Source organism: Choloepus didactylus, chromosome 16 (genome assembly GCF_015220235.1).
Source record: "Choloepus didactylus isolate mChoDid1 chromosome 16, mChoDid1.pri, whole genome shotgun sequence".
Lineage (NCBI taxonomy): Eukaryota > Metazoa > Chordata > Mammalia > Pilosa > Megalonychidae > Choloepus > Choloepus didactylus.
The window spans coordinates 44,016,411-44,032,315 of NC_051322.1; the positions used below are offsets into that span (position 1 = coordinate 44,016,411).

The 15,905-nt window shown below is 41.0% G+C and overlaps 1 protein-coding gene and 1 pseudogene across 3 annotated transcripts in view; one reads left to right on the plus strand and one right to left on the minus strand.

Moving 5' to 3' along the window:
- Positions 1–15,905, minus strand: part of FHOD3 (formin homology 2 domain containing 3) — a 509,790-nt gene that overhangs the window by 360,206 nt on the left and 133,679 nt on the right. The gene's annotated exons all lie outside the window — the stretch shown is intronic.
- Positions 15,241–15,873, plus strand: LOC119511849 (annotated as a pseudogene).

Below are 15,905 nucleotides of genomic sequence, written 5' to 3' on the forward strand. Positions count from 1 at the left end.
CAATAAATACTACACTCTAGTTAAGCAAGGTTTTTTTCCTCCACAGGGCATATGGCCTAACAATTCTGAAATTACTTTTAAATATTTTCTAAGAATGAGCAAACAAGCATATTGTGACTAATGAGTGCTAGTTTCTCATTGATAGAGAAAGGACTTACAGATAAGGAAAGGGGGGAGATTAGAATAAGCCCCGTGGTACTGGACTGCAATTGGTCATATTAGCAGAAGGTTTGGATGGATAGATGGGTGGGTGGGTGGCTGGATAGATGGATGGGTGGATAGATAGATAGGTAGAGACAAGTTATGTATGTGTACATTTTTATATACATGCTTTTCCTAGATCTGTCCTCTGAGAAGGTATAAAACTAACAACACCCCAGTATCAACGAGTACATCTAGCAATACATCTAGAGTACATCTAACAAGAACTTGGTTTCTAAATACCATTCTCCACTTAAAGGAAATGGGGGTCCTTGTAGAAATGGCTAATTCCAGGATTGGCAGGGAAAGTACAAGATAACTATGAATCATCTTGGGGTGCCAGAAAATAAGGAAGTGCTCAAAAAAATGATGAGGGCATGTTTAAAGAACATAGGGATCAGGCTGGAAAATCTCCCAATGGCCAAATTGGGAAAAATTTGAGCAAGAAAACATAATGCTAGGAATGGATTATAACCCATAGAAGAAAACAAACACCCATGAGTTCCTACTGGTAAAAAATGAATAAACAAATAAAAGGAAAAGGGAAAGCTCTTCCTTACAGTAGAATTCCAATTAATAAATGCAGAAAGAATGACAGAAATAGAAAATTACCATTTAAGAAGCACCATATAGTAATGACTGTTGCAGGCAAGAATTATCAAAAGATGTGAAAGTACGAAGAGAAGCAGGATATTTGCATAATCACAAAGTATCTCCTGACATGATGTTTATTAATTACAGAGAGGAAAACAGTAACTTTTCAGTGGAGAGACCCTGCAGACACCACCTTACCCAAGTGATCAAAGTTACCATCAGCTGTAATGAGACATACAGGCATCTGAACCTCCTTGTAGTGGGTTAAACAGTGCCCCCACCACCACCAAATTCAAGTCCATCCAGAATCTCAGAATGTGCTCTTATTAGAAATACTGTTCTTGCAGATATAATCAAGTTAAGACGAAGTCATACTGGATTAGGGCAGGCCCTGGCTGTGCTGCTGCTGACCGATTGGGGAGAGTCCATAGCTGAGATGATGGGCGCCGGGCCACCATCTCACTGAGTGACAGTGACGGGCTGAGGCTGGAGGGTGACTCCCACACTGTGCGGCTGCTGAGGGAGCTGCGCCGGGCTCTGGGCCGCCTGGTGGAACACGACCTGTGCAGCGAGCTGTCTGCCCTCCTGCCCAGCATGCAGCCAGGAGCACGGGCAGCTGCTAGACTCACAGCAGAGTTGCACCGCGGACCCTGTGACAGCTTTGACACACACAAGATAGCTGAGGACTGAGCCCTGCTTCCGCTGGGCTGTGCACAGAGTACAAATGTTTATTTAAAATAAAGTTCTATTTAACCCTTGTGGAAAAAAAGAAGAAGAGGAGATACACAGAGAGATGCCCACAGGGGAGAAGGCAGAGATTGGAGTGATGCTGCTACAAGCCAAGGAATGCCAAGGACAGCCAAGAGCCAGCAGAGGCTGGGAAGAGTAGGGAAGGACTCTTCCTTGGAGTCTCAGAGGGCGTACCAGGCTGTCAGCACCCTGATGTCAGACGGATACCTTGCAGACTGTCAGAGAAAAAATGTCTGTGGTTTTAAGCCACCCAGCAGCTCTAGGAAACTAATACACTCCTTACACGAAGAAATGAGAAGGGCACACATTTCTGTAGTGTTCTTCTCACAAATGTATAACCTGAATTCATTCATGAGGAAACTTCACACAAACCCATTGGGAGGGAAATTCAGCAAAATAACTGGCCAGTACTTTTCAGAAGTGTCAAGGTCATAAGAGAGAAAGACAGAGTAATGGCCCAGGCTGACGGAGTCTAGGGGGACATGACAAGTAAAATCAGACGCATGGTCCTAGACTGGATGCTGGGCTGGTTCCTGGGCCTGAAAAAAAGACATTAGTGGGACAGTTGACAAAATTTGAATAAATGCTACAGAAGAGTTAATAGTGGTATAGCAATGTTAATTTCCTGGTTTTGATACTTGCACTACAGTTTATAAGATGTTAATATTTGGGGAAGCTGGGTGAAGGGCATACGGAAAGTCCATATACTATTTTGAGACTTTTTTTTGCAATCTGCAATATTTCAAAATGAAAAGTTAAAATATCAACATAAATTTTTTAAAAATTATCCTACCAAATTCTCATTACTTGAGAAGGTTGTCTGTATTTTCCTGTGCAACCATGTGCAGTGACACAAAGAAATAGACTGTGAATGAAAAATAAGCATATCATTTTAAGAAGTCCAGGTGCCAACATAAGAAAATCATCTGGAAAAAAAGGTCTCAGCAGAGAATCTGCTTACGAAGAAATGAGGAATAAAATCCACTAGTTTTGAGCTAAATGTGGAAAATATCTTACATTGTTCTGTATTATAAACATATTATTGTGAATATACCTTGAAAAAAAATAAACTGTTGGTCTCCATAGACTATTTTCAGCTCAAAGAATGCCACATACTTAGAAGAATGTTTGAACTACAATCTTGCAAACACATTACATGAAACAGAGCAAATGGGAAGGGGGGTATGGGGGTATGAGAGTGGGGAGGGGGCATTCCAAGAACACATGGAATGTCCTGTGTCTGAAAGTTCCTGGGTATTCCAGTCGCTGACAATGACATTTCCAAATTGTGAAAAATACTAACACTCTCTCACACCATGACTCATAGAAGAAACACTCTGTAATCAGTAATTTATTATTCTGTTCCTCAGCTTTATTCACAGACTTTCAAGAACTGAAGTCAGAAATCCTAACTTAGCATAACTTGACTTGGCCTTTCTCATTTTTGTTGTTAGTTGTTTTCTATCATGCAACGTGTCACTGTAAATGTGACAGAGAGACGTGCGTCACTGTGATGTCTGTAATTAAGGAGCATCCAGGCAATTGCATGACACAATTCTTTTTGTGATGCTTCTCCTGTAACCAGTGGTTTTCCAATGTACCCAACTGCTCATTTCTACAATGACCTTAAAAATAAAAATAAAGGAGCCCACCAGCAAACACAATACTGAGAAGAATCTTGCCAAAGAGGGTGCTGCCCCCTACAAAAGCTTCCAAGATGCCCAGCAGCCTGCTGCAGCCATGTCCGGATGCACATGAAGCCTTCCACCCAGTTCTGGCCTCCCTGCCTCCAGGAGGTTCTCCTTCAGACCCCCCGGCTCAGTCTGATCCTCAATCCCACACTCCCAAGGCACCTTGTGCTTCCATATTATCTAGCACTTACTGCAACAAAGCAAAATTGGCTGTTTCCTCCCCTCTCTCCCCTGTTGCACTCGAGCTACCTGAAGGCCAGGTCCATGCCTGCCCTCCTGTACTTCCTGGGGATCTGGACCTCAACATGTGTTAGACGGCAGGTGGCAGGAGCCTGTGGGAGGTGCACCTGGCTATCCATGCAGACAGCTACAGAGCACATATTTGTTCATCTAGCCAATTATATTGAGCTCCTGCATGCCGGGCAGTATTCTAGGTGCTGAAAATGTTGCAACGACAAAGACAGGTGTTTGTCCACTTGGAATTGGGTATCTAGTGGGGGGAAACAGACTTTAAACAGATAATCATGCAAATGATTATGTAATTACAGTCTGGAAAAACACCATAAAAAATCATAGTGGGCTATAAGACCATGTAACTGGAAAATATGACCACGTGAGTTGCCAGTTTTCAAGCTCACCCAAGGCAATGACCCAGGGAGAGGGAGTAGATAATCTCAGCAGATAGTCCCAGCCCCAGCATGTAAAATACAAGAAAAAAAGGAGCTGGAGAAGAGCCAAGTGCCCAGCCACAGGGGGTGGACTCCACATGGCCATCCAGGCAGCAGGAGGGGGTTTAACTACTGAGCCATTTAAAAATGACAAGTATGTGAACTATGCTGAGACACAGGATAGGAATAGTTTATTATTTATTGGGGTTTTTCCTACCATAAAGGTGCTTGGGTTCATTAACAACAATTTCAAAACCTCAGCCTCAGCCACTTCTGGCTGGGGACAATCTCTACCTCCAGGGGCCTGGCGGCACCAATGACTCCCAGGTCCTAGTGGTGGGAGGTGGTGCTTATGACAGCAGAATATGAGTGCGTCGGGGGGTGGGGCATGGAGATGGTCCAGTGGAGCCCCTTCATTTTACAGATGCAGAGACTGAGGCCAAGTTTCAGAGTCATCTAGTCAGCACATCTCCTGGGAACAGTGCCTCAGGCCCTTTCCATCTCATCTGCAGATCTTCCCAGGAGTTCCTTGAATAAGGGAGGGGGGCTGGAGATTAGATGTGCAACCACACCCACTGTCAGGGAGAGAAGGCTCTCTGCCCTGGATGGACAGGCGGAAGGACAGGGGATATGGAAAGGCTTCCTGGAAGGCTCTAGAGCCTGCTCTATACAGGTGACAGCTGGGCCGGTCCACAGTGGATGGATAGCTGAACCCAAGCGGGCCCACTATTTTTTAAAAGGTTAATGTTTAATCCTTAGCCATTCAAAGTATGGTCCCTGGAGTAGCAGCACCACCACTACCACCTGGGGGCTTGTGAAAAACAAAGAATCTTGGTCCCACCCAGGTCTACTAAAGCATAATCTGCATTTTAACAATATCCCCAGAAGATTCACCTGCACATTAGGATTTGAGGAGCTCTGATTTAGGCCTAGAGGGGAGGAGAATTTTTTTTATTTATTTATCACTAAAACATGTATTGACCCCTCTGCTAAATCCTGGGATAGATCCAAAGGTCTAAGAAGGCACTAACAAGGTCTTATGGAAGAGCCACGGGAGCAGGTGATACAGCTGTCCTGCCACTCCAAGGAAAGAAAACCTGTGGCTGAGGAAGCTAGAGGGTCCACGGTTGAGATGGATCTATGGAAGTCTTTAGAAAGGCCGTATGCTAACTACACTAAGAGAGCACCCTTAATAAAGACTGTCAAGGGCCTTTGGCATAGCTTGCATTGGAAAATAAGGTGCCACATTATTCCTTCCAGTTAACTTCCTGTGCTGCCTAGAAACTTTCTCTCTTGCCCAAGGTTTCTGTGAGATGCTGGCAGGTTGTGTTTTGTTGCAGGTAACACGGATCGTACAAAGCCTGTGTCCACATCGGATTGTGTCCAGCACGGCTCGGTTCGGGGTGCACACAGAGCTATCCAAGATCCGGCCCAGACAGTCACTCGGGCAGGCTGCGAAGGGGCTGGGCCTCACCCTGAGGCCACAGGGGACAGTTCAGGGTCAGAACTGCGGTCCCGAGTGAAAACTCAGGTGCCAGAGTGAAGGATGAGCCAGAGGAGGAGTCTGGCATCAGCAGAAGCAGCGTCCCTCAGTTGTGTAGATGAGAGCGGGCGGGTCTCAGCAGGCAGGGCGTGAAGGGAGAGCAGGAAACAAGGCTGGAGATGCTCAGGTGATGGATGCTGGGCACAGGCCTGACGACCGAGAGGACGGGCAGGGAGGGGAACTGGTCAGGCCTCAGGGGGTTAGTAATACTCGGGGTGGAGAAACCAGTCTCACAGAGGCTTATTGATGAGAACGGGGAAGAGAGTTTTTTTGCAATTTTTAACTCCTAATCCAAAATGAAAGCAAATGAAGCTGTGTTTTCAAAATTCATCTTCAACCCTTCAGTAATTGCCAATTCCACAATCTCCTTTGATGCTATATTTAAATTATCTTTGGATGAAATAAATGGATATTAGATTCATGAATTTTCTAGGCATGGATTTTATTTGATGGAAAAGAAAATTCAAAGTGCTGTATTGAATTCATAAAGCATTCAGTGGTAACTTCTCACAGATGTGCGATATCAAGGTTATAACCCACTGCACTGATAGCTGTAGTTAAATCACGGAACGTAACACAGTAATCTGTAGAATCTCTGTTCTTACAAACTTCTAACTTTTGTTTTTACCCTTTGATCTTATCTGCCATTATAAAACATGTTGCATTCCTCTGTTGCGTGGAAGCTTTAATACCTACGATATCAAACAAGCGAGTCTGACTGATTCACATCATTATAAGAATCGAGAACAAGCTGGTTCCTTATCCTGAAGAAACACTAAGAGCTTGTTTTGCAGTTCATTTTCCACAGAATTTTTCCCTAGATAACAATCATACCTCAGCATGCAATAGGTTTTTTTAATTATTATTAGCTTTCATGTCATCTTATAAAAGGGAGGATAATCTTTAATGCATTTGCCTTCATATAATTTATAATTCTTACATCAAAATTAATCACACTTTAGTTCAAATGACATTTTTTCACACTAAGACTTTCCCAATGAAGGAAGCTGTGCACTGATTTACATTCTGTGGCAAGCTCTTTAAGTGGCTGCTCTATAATATTCTGTCATTGCTGCTGTCCTCTCAGAACACTTTCTTACACAAAACTTAAATTCCAAACCACATTTGTTGACAATGTAAGACTTCATAGTTTTATACAGTTCAGAGCTAGCTGTACTTATCAGCAATAAAGCTGGAAAGAATTCTTCCTTTCTATCAACATCGAGTTCAAATTACACCCATATTAGAATCACCACATTAGCAAATCTGTGCATTCTTCAAGCCACAATTGAAGAATTCTTTATTGATTTTATTTGTCCTATGGATTGGTTTTCTGTATAATTATCCAATTCCTGAATACAGTATGGGAAAGTGATACTTGAGCAACCTTTTTGTCATCTGACAGTTCCACATAAATATTTTTGATAGTCTTTCACTACTCTCTAACAGTTGTGTGGTGTGTTTTTATTATGAGCAAGCCAAAATGCTACTTAATAAGAAGCTCACAAAATACTGATCTTCACATGTGAAATACTGAACACCTGCAACTGCCAGCTTTTTAACTCAATACTTTCTTCCAGATACTTCTTTTTGTTTCTCAATATATTTCTTTGATCTATATGTAAATGCTGTTCAAGTAATGATGGTCTTATTGCCTCATTAGCCAGCACATTCTCTCAAAATAACCCACTGTGGTTATAACAGTTTATTTCAGCTAATTGCAGCTACAAAACTGAACCAAATGTATGAAGGCTAATACTGCCAAGTAAAACTAATATAAAATCTTCTGGTCTTGAAATCACTTGCATTGTCATCATTTAGCTTACTGATACTGCCCATTCAGAAAAGGGATGTCTTTTCTTGACAGAAAACAATGTCCAACAAAACATGCTTTGCCATCAGTAAATTAAAGTAAAAAAAAAATAAATAATATACATTTGCCTACAAATAATATTTAACTAAAATATTACACTATAATTAAGAAACTCTCCTTATTCACATATAACATGATTATGTATATAGAAAATACTAAGAAATCTTCCACAGAAAGTCCCTAGAAATAATAGGTGAGTACAGCAAGATGGTAGGATATAAGGTCAATATACAAATATTAATTTTACTTCCATCTATTAGCAATAAAAATTGGAAATATAAATTTACAATAGTATCAAAAGTTGAAATATTTAGGAATAAACTTAAAAGTGTGTGCAAGACTGAAAACTGAAAACTATATAACATTGCAGAGAAAAATTAAAGAATGGCTAAAAAATAGAAAGATATACCAGGTTCATGAATTAGAAAACTCAATTTTGTTATGAAGTCGATTCTCAAACTGATCTATAGATTCTCCACAATCCCAATCAAAATCCCAGAAGACTTTTTTGTTGAAATTAACAATTTGATACTAAAATGTATACGGAAATGCAAAGGACATAAAATAGTCAAAATTATTTGACAAAGAATTTGAATTTAAGGACTTCCTTTACTTATTTTCAAGATGTACTATGAAACTTCGGTAATTAAGACAGCATGGTACTGGAGTAAGCACAGACACCTAAGAGCAGAACAGAACATACATTCCACACCTAGGACCACACATAGACGGTTAAATGATTTTCAACAAAACTGCCAAGTTAATTCAATAGGAAAGGACAGTCTTTTCAACAAATGGTATTCCAACAACTCGACAGCCATAGCTCATATCATAGCTCACATCATCCCCAAAAATGAACTCAAACTAGATCTTAGACCCAAACATAAAAACTGAAACTATAAAACTTCCAGAAGAAAATAGGGGACAAAATTTTGTGACCTTGAGATATAAACTTTGGGACTCAACAAAATTAAAAACTTCTCTTCTTTGAAAGACACCTTTAGGAATGGAGAAAAGGAAGCCACAAGAAGAGAGAAAACATTCCCAATGTGTATATCTGGCAAAGGACTTGTATCCAGAATATATGAAGGAACTCTTAAAACTCAATAAAAAGACAAAAAAAAATTAAAAAATAAAAAATAGACAAAGACATTGAACAAGTATTTCACAAAAGAAGAGATCTGAATGGCCTATAATCACATAAAATAATGCCCCAAACCATTAGTCATTAGGGAAACATACACTAAATCAAATACAAGATGCATTCATATACCTATTTGAATGACTAAAATTAAAAAGACTGGCAATACCAAGTGTTGGCGAAGACATGGAGCAACTGGAATTCTCATACATTGCTAGTGGACGTTATGTTATAATCACATTTGAAAAAAGTTTGGCAGTTTCCTACAAAGTTAAACATACATTTGCCACAAGTTCCCACAATTTCACTTCTAGGTATTTATGCAAAAAAAAAATGAAAAATATCTAAAGACTTATACACAAAAAATTCATAGCAACTTTATTGATGATGGCTAAAAACTGTAGACAACCCAAATGTCAATCAACATTTGATAAATGTATAGACAAACTATGATAAATCCATACAATAGAAGATACTCAGCAATAAAAAGGACTGAATTGTCAATCCCCACAACAACGTGGATGGATCTCAAAATCACGATGCTGAATAAAAGAAGCCAGACCTCAAAACAACAACAACAAAAAAGAGTACATAGTGAATGAGTTCATTTTTGTGAAACTCTAGAAAACATACTCTAATGTATAGTGACGGAAAGCATATCAATGGTTGCCAGGGGTGGGGTTGGGAGATAGGAAGCTGAGTGGGAAAAGGCAGGAAGAAACTTGCTGGGAACATGGAAATGTTCTCTACGTTGACTGTGGTAATGGTAATTAAATGTACGTACACACTTGTCAAAATTCATCAAACTGTCACTTTAAATGGGTGCATCTTGCTGAATGTAAGCCTACCTCAATAAAGTTGATTAAAAATAAAATCACGCCTTGCAACATATCCTAATACATGTGACTGGTGCACAGCTTATGCCACATGCTGCTCACCAAATGAGTCGCACAACACCCAACCTCTTCTACATTCTGGTCAACAAGGTGAGTCCACTGATGACACACCTGGAGACCATGTGTTAAATTGTTACAAATGTTTCTAAATGCTTACTCCCACTTTCCGTACTGATCTCACTGTGCACTAGTAGCAAGCAGTTGTCAAATCAGCCGTGATCTCTAGATCACACTTTGAGTAGCCCTGTGTTAGATCACATCTCAATATATTCTGCAGCCAATAAAATCCCAGTGTGCTTAGAAATTGAACAAATTCATTAACCTCTTTGCTTATGTTAAATGTAGCACTGAAGCTCATTACATATAGGGAGTTTGGAGAAACTCATAGAAAACTACTAAGTGAGTGAACTTAAGGTAGAAAGGAATTTAAGTTCTGTAAGGAAAAACTGTTATGGACTAATCCTGTACAATTCTTTGAGGATTAAATAAGTAAATGCTGAAAGAGGTTGATAGGCAAATTTCTAATATGGCCCCTGAAATTCCTACTCTGTATTGTACACACCCTGTATAATCTCCTCCCCTTAGATGTGGGCAGGAATTGTGAATGTAACAGGATAGCACAGCCATAATTAGGTTACACTACATGGCAAAAATAAAGGGATTTTGCAATTGTAATTAAGGTCCCAAATCAGCTGACTTTGAATTAATCCAAGGTGAGATTATTTTAGGTGGGCCTGACCTAAACAGGTGAGCCCTTTAATAGGGGGTCAAGAAGTAGGAGACAATAGCAGCTTTCCTGCTGACCTTGAAGAAGCAAAGTGCCATGACGCGGAGAGGACCACATGGTAGGGAAGGGCAGACGGCCTGCAAGCTGAGAGCCTCAATCTTATAACCTTAAGGAACTGAATTCTGCCAACAACCAGGAAGCTTGGAAGAGGAATCCAAGACTCCAATGAGAATACAGCCCAGCTGACACCTTTACTTCAGCCTTCTGAGAGCCTGAGCAGAGCATACACTAAGCAATGCTGGGACTCTGGTAAGTAAGTGTATCTGTGGTAATTTGCTATGCAGCACATAAGAAACTCATACAAGGGGAATCCAAAAATATAAGTTATTTGCATAAAACAACTTCTGACAAGGTCCAACCACAAGGATATGGACGCATAAGGAGATATCGTCATGGAAGCAAAGCCAGTTTCGAGCTGGAAACAAGTTGCCTCAGTAGAGAACAGGACCCATTCGCAGGGAGATGGCATAGAAAAGAGGTGAGCACAGTCCCTGGGCCAGGCCAGACCTGGTTTCAAATGCAACCTCCACCACTTACTGACTCTAGGATATGGGGAGATACTTCATTTTTCCACATCTCACTGTGCTTATCTGAAAAACAGGACAATTAAACACCTGCTAAAATGGTTAAGTTTCTGTGTCTGCAAGCAAGTAAGTAACTGGCTAAAAGAAGCAACAGAGAAATTGTTGGACGTGGAGGGCAGTTCCCAGAATCAAAAGCAAAGCCTTGGGAATGGAGCAGAGCAGCTCTGGGGATTTGGTGACAGACTCCATGGGCAGTCTTTGGGGACTGAATCATCTTTGTTCCATCACTGCCCTCAAGATACAGATTCCAAGGGGAGAGAGCACCCTGGCTGGACCAAGACTCCAGGGAAGCTGGGTTACCTTGATTCACAGACAAGCCCTCACCACAGCCTCCCTACAATGTCATGCCCTGGGGGAAGGGTGGTCCCCCGAAGAAAAAGTGCTGCCAGCAAAAAAAGGTAGAAGGGGACGTGGCAGGTCCAGACAGCAGACAGCCACTATGTTTCAGGGAACGGAAAGCATTGAAAACAAGTCCTTGTACAGAACAAGTCCTCAAAGAAAGAAGCAGCAATTACTATTCTCATCCAATTTACAGATGGCTCATAAAATACTGGGAAGACAAAATAATGTATTTGGGAACATAACTCAACTACACATTAAAGTTAAATGCTGCTAGACAATACTTATTAGCTTTTATAATTGTCTGGTTGTCTTTCTGGCCCTAATTTCTGTGTTCTTTCAAAACTCCCAGGATACATCCTAGAAGAGGCATGCAGTTTTCTCTCCTCCATCTTCCGGTACCAAATTTTTTCCCCAGCTTTGTAAATCTGAAGATTAACCTGTCCATGGCATCTTCAAATGAATTACTATATTTTTATTTGATTTTTTTAAGTTGAATTACTATATTTTTATTTGATTTTTTTAAGTTTATGTATACTTTTTACACAGCATCTTATTATTCTTATGCTTTTAATCCCTCCTTTTATGTATCTAATAAACATATTTCCTTCATTTTCTCCTTTCAGCTGTCTGTTATTTAAATTCACAGCCCACTCCAACCCTACTATTGACGGTTTGCCCTGAATCTCAATTGTTGTGGACAGTTCTCTCAGGAGATCTGTAATTCTGGACTGAAAGCCCATCTCCAGGAAGGTTTTTATGTGGAAATCCTGTGCAGCCTGAGCACGGAATGTGTCTTTCAAGAAGGGTATTGCCAGCTTAGGACCCCTTTTATGTTAACTTATCAGCTTGAGTTTCTTACACAGTAATGTAAATTCAAATCCCCAACCCAACTGAGGGAGGCCTGTGGCTACAAATCCCACCTCCCCCAGCACCAAGCCCAAGCCAAATTGAGCAAATTTCCTGAAATCTCCCCAGTCTGGGGGGCACATTTTATGTGATCCATTCTTTCAAGGATGTAGTCCCATGGAGACCTGGCTTTAAATAGAGATGCCCTTCCCCTTGGGTCTTCTATCCTTAAGTCACCAAGACTGGCAAACTTTCCCGGGCATGCTCTAGCATCGGCTCGCACAGTTCTTATGAAAAGGTTTCGGCCCCTGGGGACTTCTCGTGATTTCTTGTCATCTCTACCACCCATTTAAAAGGATGCTTGGTGTTCATATCCAGCAGCACTAAAGTGTTCTGTAAGAGCAGGGTTTTCAGGGTATCTGATTTGCCATATTGCCAAGAGCAGGAGTCCCAGGGTATACATAAAGTCAATAAGCATGAGATATTTCAAATCAAGTTTTTTTTTAATTACATAAGATGTGCATGCAAAATAATTTAAAGCCTGGGTAGTCCAGTCTCTCATCCCTAAGAGATGTGATCCTAACAGGCAACCATTATCCACTATGCAGATTTAACAAGATGCTAAATTATGCAGACAAGTAGAAAGAGTAACTCAAATTCTCCAACTTTTACACATGTAGTTTATTAACATATTTATTACTATAATTCATTAGTATAAATAAGGCTCTAAAATGAACATGGTCTTTTGTATTTCATAAGATTTCTTTAGGAGAAATTTTAAAGTTCTTTTCTGAATAGTGACAATGTTAATGATGATGCTGACGATAGGTATATTTGTGTTGCTTAATTGATTTTCTAAAAGTACTGTACCTCCCAAAGCAGAGTTTCAGAGCTTCTTCCACCTTACAAAGTTCTACCAAGTCTGGATTGTGGAAAGGATTTTGTTCAAGATTCGATGTGTGGGCTTAAGACACTAAGACATTTGAACAATTGAAGAGAACAGGAAAGAAAAAGATGAGGCTGTAATCTAAAGTAAAAAGGCTGAAAATTATACAATCAAAAAGAAAATCCCTACCCCTCCAAAAAAATACAGCCCAAAGGAGCAAACAGATGGTAAAGACCAGTGAACAAATCAAGGTGCAGCCATTATTATGTATGAGTTGAGCTCTTGCTTTACAAAATCAGTAGGAAGGTGTCCCTTTCCGTCCTCTGTGGCTGACGGTGACCACGGGGGAAGCACCGTCTTGGCCTTGCCTGCCCCCTTCCACATGGGACCCCAACATACCCCAGAGGGGGTATCCACTCAAGGGCTCCCTGACAGCACAACTGCCCAGGCTGTACTTAGAGGACTAATTCCAGAAACCCGCTGGTCCTTCCTTCATCTATGTAAACTTACATTGGCTAGGGAAGTCCCACCCCCTTTTCTAGGAAAAAAAGACCTTTAACACAAATCTTAAACTGGTGATTTTGTTTTCAACCTCCCAGTCCACTGAAGTTAAGTAAATAAAACATGCATGTCACCAACTTCTAAACAACAAACTGCAAACTTTGACGGTCCTATTTTAAAAAAAAAAGTGAAGAAAATCTTGAAACTAGCATCCAGCTGGCGCTCTTTACTTTCTTTGTATGATGGATTTTAAATTACAGATCAGAGTAAAACAACACAGGCAAAAATAAAGAGTAATCAGGGTCTCTTTCTGAAGAAACTCTCCAGGATACTCATCAGCCTGATGGTCCTCAGCCACCGGTGCCAGCTGTAATAACCACTGAGAGAGGCAGAGCTTTCTTGCTAAATCAAAGCTATGATTACTGGAAAGCAGGAATGCTCAAAAAGGATCACCAAAGGGGGAAAAGAAGTTTTTAAAATTCTTGTTTTTAATCAAATGGAGTCCCTCTTTACTGACTAAATGCAAAGCATTCTTGGGGATGTGCTTGCAAGTGCTATGTGTTCCTTTGCACTCACTTCAGTCACAGTGTGTTTTTCAAGTAACAAGTTTATTTTACCATCATAATTAAATTCAACAAAACTCACTCTCTGCAAAACAGGCGTGGTTTCTCTTGCTTCTCTGGAAACTTCCTTGAGCCTTCCCACTTAAAGGACGGTCATATCACAGTGTCCTTCTATAGTATTACATAACCCAAATTATAATGATAAACCCATCTCTAAACCATATGTTAGTGGCTCTAAAATTAAAACAAAATGTACAGTGTCCACTACAGCAGACGCTGAGATTTTCAGAGGCCATCAAATTCAAATCTCCACCCTCTGAAGGCACATCCCTGACCCAGACATCAAGTTTGTCCCCCAGTAACCTCTACTCATGGAGGGAGTGCCACCCCCAGGTGCCATCCACACAGGTCTCCTTCCTCGGGACAGACCTGGCCATTAGGAAGGGGATTTGCACAGCTGGTTCCCAGGCCAGGTCTCCCTAAGCCCTCTTGGCCATCCAAAACTCTCCTCCCGTATCCTGCTCAGGACACCCTCCAAACAGTCAGGGTCCTCTGAAGACATGAAGCATTGCAGCTATGGGCACTTTATGTCCCTTTAACAGAATATAAAGCTTTATAGGCCATCTCATGTTATACAGCTTTAAATTCTGTAAATGTAGTCAACTAAAATACATAGGTCTTCTGTTATGGGAAATGTGTTTTTCCAATTCTCTTTCTATACTCATGTAATTAAATTTTAACCCAAGAGGCAGGTGATTATGTTTTACCTTTTTAGTTGGTTTCAACCTATTGAGATCTTGACATTGTCATATAAAATATTAGGTATTCCTATGAGACTGGGTCACTCAAAATCTGTTTCGAGTATGTGCTCCAGATGTAGGACAGTGATTTTTTTTTTAAATGAAGACATGACATCCTTACGGCATGCAGTGGGTCTGCCCATTCCATTCTGATGGCTAAAAAAAAAGTAGTTTTTAAACAAATAATGACTCTATTGAACTAATACTAACATCTAGCCCACAAGGATATTACAATATCAACTCCATTCCCCAAAACAAGACGTACCAGTCCAATGTTATCCCCCATCTGAAACTGGCTTAGCATGATTCACTCTTAGCTAACCCATAATGGTTCTTAGTAATTCTGCAATCATTTGGAAATGCTCAAAATGTGTTTATCAATTTCCCTCAAAATTTTACTCTGACTGAATGAAAAATTACTAATTATCTACTATGTATTGGGTGGTATAGATTTTATCAGAGATTGCTGTCAGACTTACAGGAATCAAACATTTTAACCTTGTTTATTTTCCACTTTTAAAAATTGGCTCATCCTCTTTCCTTTCAGCACACCACCGAAGATCCTGGTGTCACCATGGGCCACCACCCTGCCTGGTGTCACTGGTATTGTAAGAACAAGCCCTACCGAAGTCTCGCTTCTGCCCAGGTGTGTCCCAGATGCCAAGATCCGCATTTTTGACCTGGGTCAGGAGAAGACAAAAGTGGATGAGTTCCTACTCTGTGGCCATGTGATACAAGCAGCTGTCCCCCAAAGCCCTGCAGGCTGCTCGTATTTGTGCCAACAAGTACATGGTGAAAAGCTGTGGCAAAGATGCCTTTCACGTCTGAGCGCAGCTCCACCCCTTCCATGTCATCCGCATCAACAAGATGTTGTCTTGTGCTGGGGCTGACAGGCTCTAGACGTGTATGCAAGGTGTCTTTGGAAAGTCCCAATATGGTGGTCAGAGTCCACCTCGGCCAAGTCATCATGTCGATCTGCAACAAGCTTCAAAACAAGGAGCATGTGATCGAGGCACCGTGCAGGACCAAGTTCAAGTTCCCTGGCTGCCAGAAAATCTGTTATCTCCAAGAAGTGGGGCTTTACCAAGTTTAATGCTGATGAATTTGAAGACATGGTGGCTGAGAAGCACCTCATCCTGGATGGTTGTGGGGTCAAATAATTGCCGGTCATGGCCCCTTGGACAGGTGCCAGGCCCTGCACCCATGAGGGCTTTGCCAGCATGTCCTTGCCTGACTTAT